The sequence below is a fragment of the Dendrobates tinctorius genome, unplaced genomic scaffold (assembly GCF_039654945.1).
Source record: "Dendrobates tinctorius isolate UK_male_01 unplaced genomic scaffold, ASM3965494v1 ptg000035l, whole genome shotgun sequence".
NCBI classification, from domain to species: Eukaryota; Metazoa; Chordata; class Amphibia; order Anura; family Dendrobatidae; genus Dendrobates; species Dendrobates tinctorius.
Window position 1 is genome coordinate 18,331,306 of NW_027361703.1, and position 17,447 is coordinate 18,348,752.

Genomic DNA, 17,447 nt, shown 5'->3' on the forward strand with positions numbered 1-17,447 from the left:
CCAATTTTTATTTTTCCAAGGGTAACAGGACCCTAAAAGTTATTGTGCAATTTGTCCTGAGTACGCTGATACCCCATATGTGGGTGTAAATGACTATTTGGGCGCATAGCAGAGCTCGGAAGGGAAGCAGCGCCATTTGACGTTTTTGGCTAGAATTGAGATCGGACACCATGTCGCGATTGGAAAACCCTTGATGTACCAAAACAGTGGAAACCCCCCACAAATGACACCATTTTGGAATCTAGACCCCCCAAGGAACTTATCTAGATGTGTGGTGAGAACTTTGAACCCCCAAGGGCTTCACAGAAGTTTATAACGTACAGCAGTACAATTAAAAAAATCATATTTTTTCCACAAAAATGATCTTTTCACCCTCAATTCTTATTTTTCCAAAAGTAACAGGACCCTAAAAGATATTGTGCAATTTATCCTGAGTACGCTGATACCCCACATGTGGGTGTAAACCACTATTTGGGCGTATGGCAGAGCTCGGAAGGGAAGCAGCGCCATTTGACATTTTTGGCTGGAATTGAGATCGGACACCATGTCGCGTTAGGAAAGCCCCTGATGTACCAAAACAGTAGAAACCCCCCACAAATGACACCATTTTGGAAACTAGACCCCCCAAGGAACTTATCTAGATGTGTGGTGAGCACTTTGAACTGCAGTTTATAACGTCCGGGCGTGAAAATAAAAAAATCGTATTTTTTCCACAAACATGATCTTTTAGTCCCCATTTTTTTATTTTCCCAAGGGTAACAGGAGAAATTGGACCCCAAAAGTTGTTGTCCAATTTGTCCTGAGTACGCTGATACCTCATATGTGGGAGAAAACTACTGTATGGGCACACGTCGGGGCTCGGAAGGGAAGTAGTGACGTTTTGGAATGCAGACTTTGATGGAATGGTCTGCGGGTGTCATGTTGCGTTTGGAGAGCCCCTGATGTACCTAAACAGTGGAAACCCCCCACAAGTGACCCCATTTTGGAATCTAGACCCCTAATGAACTTATCTAGATGTGTGGTGAGCACTTTGAACCCCCCAGTGCTTCACAGAAGGTTATAACGACCGGGCGTGAAAATAAAAATATCATATTTTTTCAACAAACATCATCTTTTAGTCCCCATTTTTTTTTATTTTCCCAAGGGTAACAGGAGAAATTGGACCCCAAAAGTTGTTGTCCAATTTGTCCTGAGTACGCTGATACCTCATATGTGGGAGAAAACTACTGTATGGGCACAAGTCGGGGCTCGGAAGGGAAGTAGTGACGTTTTGGAATGCAGACATTGATGGATTGGTATGCGGGTTCATGTGCGTTTGGAGAGCCCCTGATGTACCTAAACTATTGAAACTCCCCACAAGTGACCCCATTTTGGAAACTAGACCCCCCACGGAGCTTATCTAGATGTGTGGAGAGCACTTTGAACCCCCAAGTGCTTCACAGAAGTTTATAACGCCTGGGCGTGAAAAAAAAAATAAAAATTTCCGCAAAATTATATTTTTGCCCCCAATTTTTCTTATTTTCCTAAGGGTAACAGGAGAAATTGGACCCCAAAAGTTGTTTTGTAATTTGTCCTGAGTAGGCTGATACCATACATGTGGGGGTAAAACACTGTTTGGGCACATGGCAGAGCTTGGAAGGGAAGGAGCACCATTTGACTTTTTCAACGCAGAATTGGCTGGAATTGAGATCAGACGCCATGTTGCCTTTGGAGAGCACCTGATGTGCCCAAACAGTGGAAACCCCCAATTATAACTCCAACCCTAACCTCAACACACCCCTAACCCTAATCTGAGCCCTAGCCCTAACCCTAACCCTAGCCCTAACCCTAACCCTAACCCGAAAATGGAAATAAATACATTTTCTTTTAGTTTTATTATTTTTCCCTAACTAAGGGGGTGATAACGGGGGGTTTGATTTACGATTTATGGCGGTTTTTATGTTTGGCGGCTGTCGCACGCTAAAAGACGCTTTTTATTGTAAAAATAGTTTTTGCATCAGCACATATTGTGAGCTATAATTTTTCCGTATTTTGACCCACCGAGTCATGTGAGGTCTTATTTTTTGCGGGACGAGTTGACGTTTTTATTGGTACCATTTTCGGGCACGTGACATTTTTTGATAGCTTTTTATTCCGATTTTTGGGACGCAGAATGAACAAAAACCAGCGTTTCATGAATTTCTTTTGGGGGGTGCGTTTACATCGTTCCGCGTGCGGTAAAATTGATAACGCGTTTTTATTCTTCGGGTCAGTACGGTTACAGCAATACCTCATTTAGGTCATTTTTTTATGTTTTGTCGGTTTTTTGCAATGAAAACAATTTTATATAAAAAATAATTATTTTTGTATCGCTTTATTCTGGGAGCTATAACTTTTTTATTTTTTTGCGGATGATGCTGTATGGCGGCTCGTTTTTTGCGGGACAAGATGACGTTTTCAGCGGTACCATGCATATTTATATGCGTCTTTTTGATCGTGCGTTATTGCACTTTTTGTTCGGTGGTATGATAATAAATCATTATTTTTTGCTTCGTTTTTTATTTTTATTTTTTAAGAGGTTCGCTAAAGGGGTTAACTAATGGGACAGTTTTATAGGGCAGGTCATTACGGACGCGGTGATACCAAATATGTGTACTTTTATTGTTTTTGTTTTTTTTATTTTGAAAAAATGGATTTATTGGGGAATTTTTTTTTTTTTTTTACTAATTTATTTAGCGATTTTTTTTACATTATTTTTAACACTTTTTTTTTTTTTTTTTTTACTTTATTACCTTGTCCCAGGTGGGACATTACTGTCCTGTGACAGATCGCTGATCTGTCACATCACAGATCACTGTGACAGATCAGCGATCTGTCACAGGCACTGCTGCAGACTTCCTCATGCCTGCGCTTTGCAGGCAGTGAGGAAGTCAGCTCCCTGCAGGCCCCCGTCGCCATCTTGGATCCGGGGGCCTGTAGGGAAAGAGCCCCCCGCAGCAGCGCTGCACATTGCGCTGCCGTGGGGGGCTCAGGGAAGCACGGAGGGAGCCCCCTCCCTGCCGATGCTTCCCTTTAACCCCCGGTACACCGCGTTTGATCGCGGTGTGCAAGGGGTTAACGTGTTGGGGGCGGTCCGTGACCGCCCCTGACACATTGTGCCGGGTGTCAGCTATAATTAGCTGACACTCGGCCGCGATCAGCGGCGCTCACCACGTGGGCGCCGCTGATCGCGATGACGTAATATTCCGTCCATGGGAATTAGGTCCATGGTCACATGGACGGAATATTACGTCAATTGTAGGTAAGGGGTTAAGCAAGCCTGCTGTTCTGGCTGCCATGCGTAGTGAATCGGCTGATGCGTCTGCTATGTATGCCGCTGCGCCACGAATCAGTGGTATGGCTGCTCGTAGCTTGTCTCTGGAGACTTTTTGTTCCACTTGTTGGTCTAGCTGATCAATCCAGACCAGCATAGAGCGAGCTGTGCACGTACTGGCTATTGCCGGCTTAAACGTGCCCGTGGCTGCCTCCCATGCTCTCTTTAGTGAGGCCTCCGCTTTCCGGTCCAGTGGGTCTTTTAGAATCCCTGCGTCTTCTACTGGTAAGGCCGACTGCTTTGAGGCTGAGGCAACTGCCGCGTCGACCTTCGGGACCTTAGACCACGTTAACAATTCCTCGTCGCTAAAGGGATACCTTCTTTTTGAAGCTGAGGGAAGATAACCTCTCTGATCCTGTTTCTCCCATTCCTTTTTGACTAAGGCCTTTATTGCCGGTATAACGGGAAAAACCCTCTTCCTCCTATCTGTCAATCCCGCAAACATAATCTCTTCGGTCGTTTGCGGCTCCTTAGTGTCTGTGCAACCCATGGTGTGTCTTACAGATTTCACCAAGTTGTCCATGTTCTCTAACGGAAAACATGAACGACCCTCCATATCAGAGGAAGAGGATGATGTAGACGTATTGGAGCTGTCAGAGACTACTGCTTCGTCTTCATCTGTATCTAAGCTAACTGCCGTTGGTTTGTTAGCCTTAGATTTCTTAGATATGCCGCTAGACTGGGTTAGGGCCTGTAGTTCCTCCCTTATTATAGCCCTAATATCTGTGGCTGATGTTGAAGTCTGTTTTGTATTTTCAGAAATGCATTTTTTGCACAGCCTCTTTCTATAAGAGTCCGGTAAAGGACGTGTACAGAGGGCACATTCCTTGTTTTTTGATTTTTCCTTCCTTTTAGCCTATGGTGGACATAGCAGAGGAGAGAGAGAGAGGGAGAGCGAGAGCGAGAGAGGTTCTTTAACAGCTTGATAGGCAGAGAGTCGTCCACTCACCCAGAGAAGCTGTAGGTACCGGTTCAGGAGGCTTAGAAGGGGTTCTTTTGGCATGACTTCTGTGGCTCCTATCCGAGGAGCCTCGCTGTTCCGCTGCCGCTGTATCACCTGCCTGGGGATGCGTGTCCTGTCTTGGGGAAGACATGTCTGCACGCTCTATCACTATCCCCCTCGTTTTTTTATGCCACCCTTCAGTACCTGGTACCTCCCCCTCCCAGGTGCGCCTGCTTCCGGTGCATTCATTTAGCCTGCGCCCGGCCTGGAAACACCGTCCGGCGCCGCTATATTAAATCACGTCCCTTTTTTTTTTTTTTTTCGGAGGGGGCGGGGAGTGCTCCTCTGCTGGTATCGCGCGGCTGTGAAAGACCGCGCATGCGCTGTACGCTGAGGAACCTCCGGTAACCCGGAAGTTCCTCCTTACCTCTTCCCAGCGCTGTACCTGCGTCCTCGCTGTACCTGTGTTTCAGAACGCCAGAGATAGCCTCTCTATCTCAGCTCCGCACTCCCACACGGACCGGGATGGTTGCCTCCAAGATCCCGGTGACGTGTATCCATATAAGAAAACCCCCGGTCGGCTCCACCCGGTACCGGTGTTTCTTTTGCGCTGCCACCGTCTCAGACGAGGGGGGAGCCGGATTCCAGCACTCCCCCGACGCTGCTTCTGGACCGGAACCCCTGCCGTTCGCACGGACACTGCACAGGCGGTTCCTTGGCCCAGGTATGTCTTCTGTAGAGATCCTGTGTTTCCGATAGGAACAGGAAACCAACTGAGGAGGAGAGGCGGACCGCCCTCTTTTATCTCTGTAAGTTTCCTGTTCCTATGGGCGGATCCCTCTCTCCAAGTGGGTGCTGTCGTGGCGAAGAGTAAAATGGTAATTTTCCATTGACTCAGCCCAATGTTATACAAAATTCATCATCAAAATGCCGCCGTCGGCTGCGCATTAGCATCTATCGCGTTGCTTAAAGTGAACCTGTCAACAGGATTGTGCACAGTAACCTGCAGACAGCGTCAAATTGGCATAGTTATACTGATTAAAATGATAACTGGGTGATGAAATCCATCTTGTGGTTGTTGTTTAATCTGTATTTGAAGTTTTCAGTTAATGAAATTCTCGTGCTTCGGGTGGCCTGTGAGGGGGTCTTTATGTGGTGCTCCGATTATGTATTCAGCTGTATGGGTTTATGACGGGTCACTGATCCCTCACCAACCTACCCACTGGTTTACATAATGCATATAATAGTGCAGAAGCTACTGTGCAGGCGCCACCCCATTTTGCTGGACGTAATATCTTTTTCTAAGCCCATAATAGTATATGTATTGTGTGAAATAGGATGCAGGTCAGTGAAGCACCAGTGACCTGTCTGAAGCCATACTGATGAATACCTAAGCAGAGCACCACAGGCGGCCCCAAAGCACGAGCCTATCATTAACTCAAAACTGAAAATTAAACAACAACCACAAGACAGATTATCAACCAAGATATTATTTTAATCAGAGTAGCCAACCTAACACTGTCTTTAGGTTACTGTGCACAATCCTGATGGCAGGTTGGCTTTAATCAGCTTCATCATTAAAGGGTGGCCATGTCCACGTGTGTATGTGACCCCATGTAGGCTCATCTGACTTCTCTAAATTCACTCCTATTAAGATGAGCTGAACACGTCTAGGCAACACATTACTGCAAGTATACAACTTACACCAGGGGAATCGTGACAAAGCGTGCACCTCTCTCTCTGTCATTAGTGACACAGACTTATGAATAGAGTTGAGCAAATTTGTTCGGGTCCCTGCTTATTCGGCAAGCTATAGCGCTGTGTCACAACACACAGGCTTCTCCATGCATGTGCTGTGACACAGCCACGACACATGCAGCTGCGGCGCCGATCAGCCGACGCGCACCATGTATCCGGGTTCCCCCTGTAGCTTACTCGGTAAGCACTATAGCTTGCTGAATAAGCAGGGACCCGAACAAATTCGCTCAACTCTACTTATGAACAACCCCTTTAAGACAGTCATGCAGCAGCTACTATCTGACGTGGGGGCATTTCTGTCCTGAGGACACTAAACAGGAAGGACAACGAAGAGTAATTTGGAGGTTTATGTAAAAAAAAAAAAAAAAAAAACATTTCTACATCTACGCCAACTCCTTTACATATAAGCATGTCATAGGTCATCTCCCTTTCATGCAGGCTCCGATGCTGCACCTTTTCCGGCAAATGACAGCTGATCTGATCAGCTGTCATGTGCCCCTAACAATCGTGGGTGGATTCGTGATCCACCCGTGGTTGTGAACATGTTAAATGCTGCTGCCAATCTCTGACAGTGGCATTTAACTCATGCAAACAGGATGAGCATCCTGTTTGAAGCTCGTCACATGATTGTGGGGCACCGACGGGGTGGCATGACAAGCTGGGGTATGCAGGCAGGATACCCCTGTAGTTATCATTACCGATCATAGCAGATGATTTTTGCTACACATAGCTACTGCAGCCCATGCGATCAGATAACAGCTTCTAGTCTCCTAAGGAAACTATTGAAGCACGTAAGAGGTTAAAAAAAAGTATTACAATATTTTTATAAAAAATATAAACTTTCAAATTGCAAAAAAAAAAAAAAAAAAATCACAAATACACGTATTTGGAATCGCCACGTTCAGAACCGCCTGATCAAAATGGAAAAAGAATTAATATGATTGGTAAATGTGGCGCCCCCAGGGATATGGTCGCCACAGTGGCTTTGTCTTCCTCCAGGAGAGGGTAAAGCCAGGCTTGGAAGCAGTGATGGGTGTTACGTGTTACAGAACCACTTAGCACCCAAAATATGTTGTGCAGTTATATGTATGTATGTATGTATAATAGGTTCTATGTGAGATGCATGTCCCTAATGCATCAGCCCACAGGCTGCGCCCCTGGGCAGAGGGGACACGATATTCTCCTTTTGTCCACCCTCCCCCCACCTTTTTAATTCCCACAGTAAACATAGGCAGGCTCCGGCCACCTGCTGCTTTTGTAATGCATGTCTGGCCTGCCGCTTTTCTATTGGCCTGCCCTCTGTATCTGTGTGATATATTCTGTGTCCTGTGAGTAAAGTGTTGTCAGACTGGAAATACGTGGAGAAGCAGTGATCTTTTATATGCGCCCATGTAACCAAGGAATTCCAGCCAGCGTCATTCATTCAGACTCCAGCCAACGCAGAGCGGACCTCAGAAAACACAGGGTGGTACTGAAAGAGGTACCCCAGCCTGGGTAGACCCCGATACACTGATCAAAATGGAAAATATGATTGGTAAGTGGCGCCCCCAGGGGTATGGTCGCCACAGTGGCTTTGCCTTCCTCCAGGGGAGGGTAATGCCAGGCTTGGAAGCAGTGATGGGCCTCTCCAGCAGTTAACATAATGCATGCAACACAGTTCCACTCCAGGCCAGCAGGGGGAACTCTGAACCAGGATGAAGGGGAGGGGGTGCTCCCTGAGGGCAGAGAGGAAGGAGTGGTCAGTTAGTTGAAGGAGGTCCATGTGTGCAGACGTGTGGAGGTTGAGCTCCTGGTGGAGAGCGCCCTCACTGAAAGAGCATAAGAACTGGAGCCTGGTCTCCACGGTGGTACGGATACTAACGGTCCTGCCACAGATACCAGATGAGTAGGAGGCTGTAAATGCCCTGCTCCCATCAAAGACTTGGGACACAACAGCAATTGAATAGAGAGCCAGGACTCAGGAGAGAGGAGTCCCCGAGAGAGGCTACAGCTGTCTGTCATACAAGTATAGTTCTAGGAACATCTGAAGAAAGGCATTCCAGAGTAACTAAGTACTGGTGTGCTACACACCACAAGGCCCTAGGAAGGAGACTGCACAGCCCTTCTGCTGAGAGAGAATCCTGATCTGCTTCCAGGCTAACCTGCTCCAACACCATCTGTAATCAGGACCCTGGACTGCATATACTAAGTAAAGGTACAGAAACTGCAACCGCAGTGTCTTGTCTGTTCCCTACGCTTCCAGCACTGCTACATCCCCGTGCTGGTTACATCTACACTGCCTTGGGACTACAGCTCCACCTGTGGGGGAGCTTTTACATCTTTGATGCACCCTACCATCAGTCCCAGCGGATCTGTATGCAGCGTTGGCCTAACACCATACTTGCCAAACACCACAGGTGGCGTCACGAACTATTCTACCATTAACTACATCTCCCATTGCTCGGGCGCCCAGGGCCACGGACCGGGTCACCGCTGCCATGACACATTCCCCTGACACCGGCCTGGTACCGAGTACCCCACAGGCGACCCAATTTAACGTCACGAACAGGATTACGGAGCCCGGTAACCCCGGGTCCTGTGTGCCATAGACTGTGTTTAAAGACTGTGTGTGAAATTGGCGCCAGAAGCCGCCATTGTCGCGCTGCTTGGTGTGCGCGGGAAGAAAGAGGCGGGCCTTCGTGGGCGGAGCCTGCTGCAGAGCGCAAAGAAGAGAAGTGCCGCACAGGAAAATAGGACAGTGCGCGAGAGGAGGAGGAGCTGAGGCCTACAGCCCGGAGCACCGGGCCTGCGAAGCAGCCGCCGGTGAGCTCACACAACCCCCCGGCCCTGGCCAACGTCCACTGGCCGTTGCCAATCCCGCGGTACCGCCAGGAGGAGCACCCGCCGCAGCGGTCCCCATAATGCCGCTGTCTATGCCCTACATACCGGGAGCGGCCTGGCTACCGCAGTACTCGGGTGAGTCACATACCCTGAGTGAATTTAAAGGGAGACTGTGCAGCTTGTTTAACGTTTACCCTCTGTCTGAAGACCAGAAAGTGAATATCCTGATTGGACAGCTAACGGGTGCCGCACAGAGAGAGGTGAAAGTCTGGCTGGACACTGATAAAGAGACTGTTGCAAAGATCCTGGCCAAGCTGAGGAGCACCTTTGACACCCGTACTGCAGCTGAAATCAAGATGCGGTTCTTTGGCTGTAAACAGAGGGCGCAAGACAGTATTAGGGACTATGCACTCAACCTGCAGGAGGCGCTGCGAGCAGTTAAGCAAGTTGATCCTGACAGTGTAAAGGAAGAAGATAAACTGTTGAAGGAGTTCATTGAAGGACTCCTGTCTAGTACCCACAGGGGGCAGCTACGCATCCTAACCATACAAACCCATGATCTGAACTTTGCTGATTTTAAGGATAAAGCTATACGGGTACTGCAGGAACCCACGGACAGCCGTCCAGGGCCCCAGAGGCGCCTAGTGATCACCTACCATCAGGAAGCAACACCTTTTCCTTCCACCCCTGTGGAGGCTGATGCCCAGACCCTGGATAAAGATCCAACGGAGGAGCTGCGTTTTCAGGTCCAGGAGCTGACCAAAGGAATGACTGCACTTACCAAAACCGTGCAGTCCCTGCAAGTGTCCTCTAAAGACAAGGTCAAGCTTGGTTCCAGTCCAGAGGATGTCCCGTGGCTCCGGAGGAGAACCCCGCCACTTCGAGGAAGGAACAACGATCGCTATGACCAGGACGGACGTCCCATCTGTCGTCGCTGCTACAAGGCAGGTCATCTGGCCAGGTACTGTCCTTTAAACGAGCAACCCCTGGGGCAAAGGGCCAACCCCCAGAGTCGGATCACCAGGCCCAAGGAACTGGAGAGCCAAGTATGTGGTAGGGAGTCCAATCATTCCTGTGGTGATTGATGGCATCACCATTAACGCTTTGTTGGACACTGGCTCCCAGGTGACCACTATGCCGTACATTCTGTACAAGAGGTATTGGGCTGATTCAGAACTTACCCGTGGCCCAACTGATGAACTGACAGTAGTTGCTAGTAATGGTCAGTCTTTACCGCACATAGGATGTAAAGAAATTACTGTCAAAGTGGGGCGGGTAGAGCTAAAGTCTCAAGGTTTAATAGTGGTTGATATTGACCGACGTGAATGTAATCCCATGATGACTCTTGGTACAAATGTAATTGAAAACTGTCTGTCCGAGGTTATTGCCTTGTTGCAACTGGTGGCTGAGACTGCTGGTTCCGGAGAACAACGAGTCCTGCAGAAGGAGATCCGAGCCCTGATGCAAAGGCAACAGGTAGAACTCTCTGGCGGAGAGATTGGCCGCGTCAGAGTAAGTGATGCTTTTCCCATTGTAATTTCCCCCCAAGGAGTGAAATGTTGATATGGTGTCGGGCAGCTATAGGCCTTAGAGGGAGGGATTACCAGGCATTGGTGGAACCGGTATACTCCGAAAGCAGGCCCACTGTCCTGACAGCCAGAGGGGTGGTTGATGTACAAAAGGGGAGAGTACCTGTATGCCTTTTGAATTGTGGGGAGGAGGAAGCCACAATACCTCGGTACGCCACAGTTGCCAAGCTGCTCACTGTTAATAACAACTCATTGCAGGCAGCAGAGCCCTTCGTCTCATCCGACCAGGTGGAGGACAACGGCTCTGGAAAGCAGCTAGAAGAGTGGTGCCAGAAACTGCAAGTGGGAACTGACTCTACACCTTCATACCAGAGAAATGGGGTCTACAGAGTGACACAAGAGTATGAGCGGGTATTCAAACACCCACTAGATTTTGGGCAGGCAAAAGGGGTTCAACATCATATCCCCACTGGAGACCATCCACCCATAAAGGAGAGGTACAGACCTATACCCCCAACACAGTACCAATGTGCTAAGAGTATGCTGAAAGAGATGAAGGAAGCTGGGGTTATCAGGGACAGTTGTAGCCCATGGGCAGCTCCCATAGTTTTTGTAAAGAAAAAGGATGGTACCATGAGAGTGTGTGTTGATTACAGAAAAATTAACAGTATTACTCATAAAGATGCCTACCCATTACCTAGAATTGAAGAGTCATTAGCTGCACTTAAAACTGCTAACTACTTTTCAACCTTGGATCTCACCAGTGGGTATTGGCAGGTTCCCGTGGCAGAGGCAGACAAGAAGAAAACCGCATTTACTACTCCAATGGGTCTCTGTGAGTTCAATTATATGACATTCGGGCTCTGCATTGCCCCAGAGACATTTCAACGGCTGATGGAGTGCTGCCTGGGACACATGAACTTTGAGACGGTCCTGTTGCACCTGGATGATGTCATTGTTTTCTCCAAGACCTATGAAGAGCATCTGGAACACCTGGCTGAAGTATTCGAAGCTTTGTCCAATTTTGGCCTGAAGGTGAAAGCCTTCCAAATGCCACCTCCTGAAGCCTAAGGTACAGTACCTTGGTCACGTAGTCAGCGCAGAAGGTGTGGCACCAGACCCTGACAAGGTCAGTCATCCGGGACTGGACGAAGCCCAGCAACCTCCATGAGGTACGCCAATTCCTTGGACTGGTAGGCTACTACCGAAGATCCATCAAAGGCTTCACTGAAATTGCCACTCCTATGCAGAATCTCCTGGTGGGGCAGTCCAAGAAAGGCAAGCAGAAGAATTCCACGTTTGAATGGACTGAAGAATTGGAGAAGTCCTTCACCAGATTGAAGATGGCCCTCACAGGTGACGAAGTTCTGGCCTACCCAGATTATGACAAACCCTTTGTGCTGTACACGAATGCCAGCAACGTGGGATTAGGAGCAGTACTGTCGCAGGTACAGAATGGAAAAGAGAGAGTGATCTCCTTCTGTCAGCAGGAAGCTGCGTCCCACTGAGAGGAACCCGGATAATTACAGTTCTTTCAAGCTGGAGTTCCTTGACATAGTCTGGGCTGTCACCGAAAGGTTCAAGCATTACCTAGCTTCGGCCAAGTTTACAATCTTCACGGACAACAGTCCGTTGACCCACTTGGACACTGCAAAACTGGGTGCCCTGGAGCAGCGGTGGATGGATCGGCTGTCTAACTACGAATTTACTATCAAGTACCAAGCAGGGCACAAGAATGCCAATGTGGATGCGCTATCCAGGATGCCTAATCTGCCAGATGCAGGAGAAGGCTCTGGAAGAGATAAGAGTTGCCTCCCTTCCACCGACTACTGGTGGCCCAGCGTGCTCAGGGGGTGAGAGATAGGCGGTCTGGCTTAAAGGAGGTCACCCTGAATCCATTGCCCCATCATGACTGGGCCGAAGTGCAAGATAATGACCCTGCAGTCCGCCTGGTAAAGGAGCTACTGCTACAAGCTGACTCACGCCCAGGTTCGAGTGCTCCTGAAGAAACCCAGCAGTTGTGGAAGGAGAAAGGTCGGCTGTTCATATATGAAGGGAAGCTATGTCGGAGGAGTATCAATGCCCGCCCTCATGAGCTAGTCTGGCAGGTGGTAGTCCCAAAGAGAGATGCATCAATGGTCCTGGAAGCATACCACAATGGAGCTGGACACTTCGGATGGAAGAAGTTGGTAACATTGCTCCGAGAGAGGTTCTACTGGACTGGCATGAGGAAAGCCATTGAGAGGTGGTGCTGGGAGTGTGGACAGTGTAACCTGCGCAGAAAGGATAGAGACAGCCAGAGATCTCCTCTGCAACCCATCATCACCAAACAGCCACTTGAGCTGGTGGCCCTAGACCATGTGAAACTGGTTCCAAGCCGGTCAGGCTACCTCTATGCCCTTATCATTGTGGACCATTATTCAAGATTCCTGGTGGTTGTGCCTGTCAAAGATCAAACTGCCAGAACGGCGGCCAGAGCATTCCAACTGCACTTCTGTAGACCACATGGGTACCCTGAGAGAGTGCTTACTGATCAAGGTCCAGCTTTCGAGGCAGAAGTGTTTCAAGAATTCTGTAACCTGTATGGTTGTAAGAAGATCCGGACAACACCGTATCACCCACAGACCAATGGCATGTGCGAGAAGATGAACCAGGTAGTGATTGACCTACTGAAGACATTCCCCTTGGAGGAGAGAAATCTGTGGCCCGAAAAGTTGCCAGATCTGATAGAGTTCACTGGAATATGGTTGTAGAGGTCTATCAACTGTACTCCAGCATACCTGATGAGAGCAAGACCGGGTAGGCTGCCTGTGGATTTGGACATGGGAGTCCTGACGCCTGAAGTAACATTGCCAGAAGCTGACTGGGACAAGGAGAGGCAGCAGCAGTACAGGAGTTTGTGGAGAAGAGTCTGACTCAGGCAAGACAGAAGCAGGAGAAGCTTTATAATCAAAATGCACCTGATGTTCCCTTTTCGCCGGGAGAACAAGTCTTGAAAAGAAAGAGAAGATTGCACAAATTGGATGATCAATGGGAAGCTGAACCTTATACCATTCTGCCCTCAAATTTCGATAATACTAAGGTGTGCCTTGTGAATAAAGATGGAGGAGAGACCTCAGCAGTTGTATCCAGAGATCATTTCAAGTTGTGTCCTGACCAGTTGAAAGAAAGAAGAACCAGATAACATCCAGCCCATAGTGGAAGAAGAGAAGGTCCGCACAGTGCTTGGGGAGTTCCCTGCAAATTGGACTAAAGTGAATGATGCTATAGTGATGCCAGTGTTGCTGTTTCCCCAAGTGGTAGCACAGGAAGATGTGACTCAAGAGAATCAGGAGAATCGGGTAGCAGATGCCACACCAGCAGTGGAGCCAGAGAACCCTCGACCTGAAGTGGTGAACCTGTTGTACCCATGGTGAGTCTAAGGCTAAGTGCACACGTTGCAGAAAATTTCTGCTCAAAAACCTGAATCCCTTCCCAGAAACCACACCTATTTTTCCGCGGCGGTTTTTGCGTGGTTTTGATGCGTTTTTTCTGCAGCGGTTTCAAACCGCATGGAAGAAGCCAAAACCGTGGAAAAATCTGCAAAATTAATTAGCATGCTGCGTTTTTTACCGCGATGCGTTTTTTTTGCGGTAAAAAACGCATCAATGTGCACAAAAAGTGCAAAATGCATAGAAATGACTGGGAAGCTTATTTTTAGCGGTTTTATAGTGAAAACCGCTAAAAAAACCCACTGTGTGTGAACACAGCCTAAGAGTCCATAGGAGAATGCTACCCAGTTTGCCCACACTAGAGTTACGCAGGTCTACCCGCACCACACAAGGTATACCACCCCTTAGATATCGCATATAGCAAAATAAATGTAAATGTTGAAATTGTTGAAATGTAAATATGTAACTGTTTTTCAAGTTTTGTGCCTACAGGTAACCTGTAAGAGTTCCCTTTTGAAGGTACCAGTTATATTTATGGACACTGAACCGCAGAACTTGTGTGTGGTCAAAAACTTTCTTTATAAATAGTTTACCATTTGCCAGGAATGGACCATGGACATTGATGCTGAATTTATCATCATAGGACCATTTTTGAGCTCCTGGTTTTTGTACATTTTTACCTTTTTCAAATCTTGTACAATTATTGTTGTTTATACGTTATATATGTTGTTTTTCATGTTTCTTGCTCAGCCCAGGAGTGCAGACTTGCACTAGGGGGGAATGTGGCGTCCCCAGGGGTATGGTCGCCACAGTGGCTTTGACTTTCTCCAGGGGAGGGTAATGCCAGGCTTGGAAGCAGTGATCGGTCTCTCCAGCAGTTAACCTAATGCATGCAACACAGTTCCACTCCAGGCCAGCAGGGGGAACTCTGAACCAGGATGAAGGGGAGGGGGTGCTCCCTTAGGGCCGAGAGGAAGGAGTGGTCAGTTAGTTGAAGGAGGTCCACGTGTGCAGACGTGTGGAGGAAAGTGGAGGTAGAGCTCCGGGTGGAGAGCGCCCTCACTGAAAGAGCATAAGAACTGGAGCCTGGTCTCCACGGTGGTACGGATACTAACGGTCCTGCCACAGATACTAGAGCAGTAGGAGGTTGTAAATGCCCTGCTCTCATCAAAGACTTGGGACACAACAGCAATTGAATAGAGAGCCAGGACTCAGGAGAGAGGAGTCCCCGAGAGAGGCTACAGCTGTTTGTCATGCAAGTATAGTTCTAGGAACATCTGAAGAGGCATTCCAGAGTAACTAAGTACTGGGGTGCTTCACACCACAAGGCCCTAGGAAGGAGACTGCACAGCCCGTCTGTGAGAGAGAATCCTGATCTGCTTCCAGGCTAACCTGCTCCAACACCATCTGTAATCAGGACTGCATATACTAAGTAAAGGTACAGAAACTGCAACCGCTGTGTCTTGTCTGTTCCCTACGCTTCCAGCACTGCTACATCCCATGTTGGTTACATCTACACTGCCCTAGGACTACAGCTCCACCTGTGGGGAGCTTTACCATCTAAGCTGCACATACCATCAGTCCCAGCGGATCTGTATGCAGCGTTGGCCTAGCACCATACTTGCCAAACACCACGGGTGGCGTCACAAACTATTCTACCATTAACTACATCTCCCATTGCTTGGGCGCCAAGGGTCACGGACCGGGTCACCGCTGCTGTGACACATTCCCCTGACACCGGCCCGGTACCGAGTACCCCAAATCCCTGGGAGGGCGACCCATAAGCAGCATTATGAGAAAAAAAAACACTAGAATTACTGTTTCTACACTACTAGTAGATCAGACTAAAGGGCCTGTCACACTAAGCAATATCGCTAGCAATATCGCTATAACTTGTGACGTTATAGCGATATTGCTAGCGATATCGCTGTGTCTGATACTTACCTCCGACCGCTCCCCCCGCTGGTCGCGCGAGAACGGCCTGGACTGTTTCTCGTCGTCAGCTTCCTGCTGTGACGATGAGCGTGGAGCCGGACGGGAGGACGCAGGATCGCCTAGTGTGACAGGTAAGTAGCGATCCCCGACCCCTGCGATGTCGCTGGTGAGATCTGCCTGTGTGGCAGCTCACTAGCGACCACTTAGTGATGCACCAGCGATCCTGACCGCGTCATATCGCTGGTCGGGATCGCAGGTACATCGCTAAGTGTGACAGTACCTTTACACAGGCAACATTGCAATAAAATAACAAACACGTATTTACTCCGAAATGATATCAATAAAGAAATCAGCTCCGAGCGAACGTTAAAAATAAGCCACAGAGCACAAAAGTGGCACCATGGTTTTTTTTTTTCTCAACCACATAAAAAACAACCTAGACATGTTTGGTATCTGTGCACTCGTAATGACCTGGAGAATCATAATGCCAGGTTAGTTTAGCATTTAGGAAATACAGTAAAAAAAAAAAAAAAAAGTGGAATTGCACTTATTTCACGGCACTTGGAGATTTCTTCCTGTTTTCCAGTAGAAGACATTGTAAAATCAATGGTGTTGTTCAAAAATATAGCTCGTCCCACAAAAACACAATCCCTCCCACGGCCATATTGACGGAAAACTTTAACGAAAAAAAGTTATGGCTCAAGGAATAAGGGAAGCAAAAAAAGGAAACGCAAAAACCCAAGGTGGTAAAGGGGTTAAAGTTAACCCTATGGTAACACTGTACATAACAGCATAGGGTGAGGAGACCCACCTGTGTCAGTGAGGCCAGCAGCTGCCCCCTCCCACGTGCTCCAGGAAGCCTACAAGAGATGCAGCCTTGTTACCACACAAAGGACACTCCCAGCTATCGCCCAGTATTCCAGCATGGGACATTACCTGGAGAATCTCTGCTCTAGGAAACTTATGGAGCTGCACAAACACCAGGCACCGCAGCTTCTTCCCTCATCACAGCCAGGAAGAGATTACAAAAGGAAGTGACTTCTACTACAACTCCCAGAGTGCTTTGTGTGTGAGAGGGCGGCAGAGTGTGTGCTGGGACGCTGCAGACCTTCCCCTCGTCTCATGATGCAGTGTTATGTATACTAATAGCACACAGAAATGTGCCGCAGAGTGGAGACGGTGCTGTGGGGCAAGGCTCTTCCCAGACAGCGCTCTTGGCGGTCAGTCAGGGTGACTGCAGCTATAACCATATCACATTATTATTTGTTATTATAGCGCCATTTATTCCATGACGCTTTACACATGAGAAGGGGTGTACATGAAATAATTTTGAGCATAACGAGTTACGGGTCTCACATGTATCATAGCCGGGGCAGTTCCCCGGGTGCAGCAGGCAGGGGGCGCAGTCGGGCCACCTAATGCAGCGGTCCACAGTGTCCTACCTGGCGGCTGCGTTCTGCCGCCCACCCCCCGGCCTGAGAGTCAGCGGTTCTCTGTGTCAGCTGTCGCAGAGAAGGTGCGCGTGCCAGCTCCCAGGGAACAATTGTACTGGCGTCTATACAGACGCCAGTACAATTGAAGCTCTGACCGCCGGGCCAGAGCGACGTCGGCAGCGTGACATGTCATGTGATCACGCTGCTGACGTCACTCCCCGGCGCCCAGAGCGAACGCTGGTGGTG

The 17,447-nt window shown here is 48.5% G+C and overlaps 1 protein-coding gene across 2 annotated transcripts in view; it reads right to left on the reverse strand.

Annotated features, from left to right (window-relative positions):
• SMIM30 (small integral membrane protein 30) overlaps window positions 1-16,890 on the reverse strand; it is a 29,479-nt gene extending 12,589 nt beyond the window's left edge. The window contains exons 1-2 of one of the 2 annotated variants that reach the window (XM_073573309.1): window positions 16,705-16,888; window positions 16,580-16,628 (exon numbers count right to left, since the gene is read on the reverse strand). The gene's annotated coding sequence lies outside the window, so the exon portion shown is untranslated. Of the gene's footprint in view, window positions 1-16,579; window positions 16,629-16,704 lie in introns of both variants that reach the window. The other variant, XM_073573310.1, reaches the window with a different exon arrangement.
• Window positions 16,891-17,447: the final 557 nt, after the last annotated feature.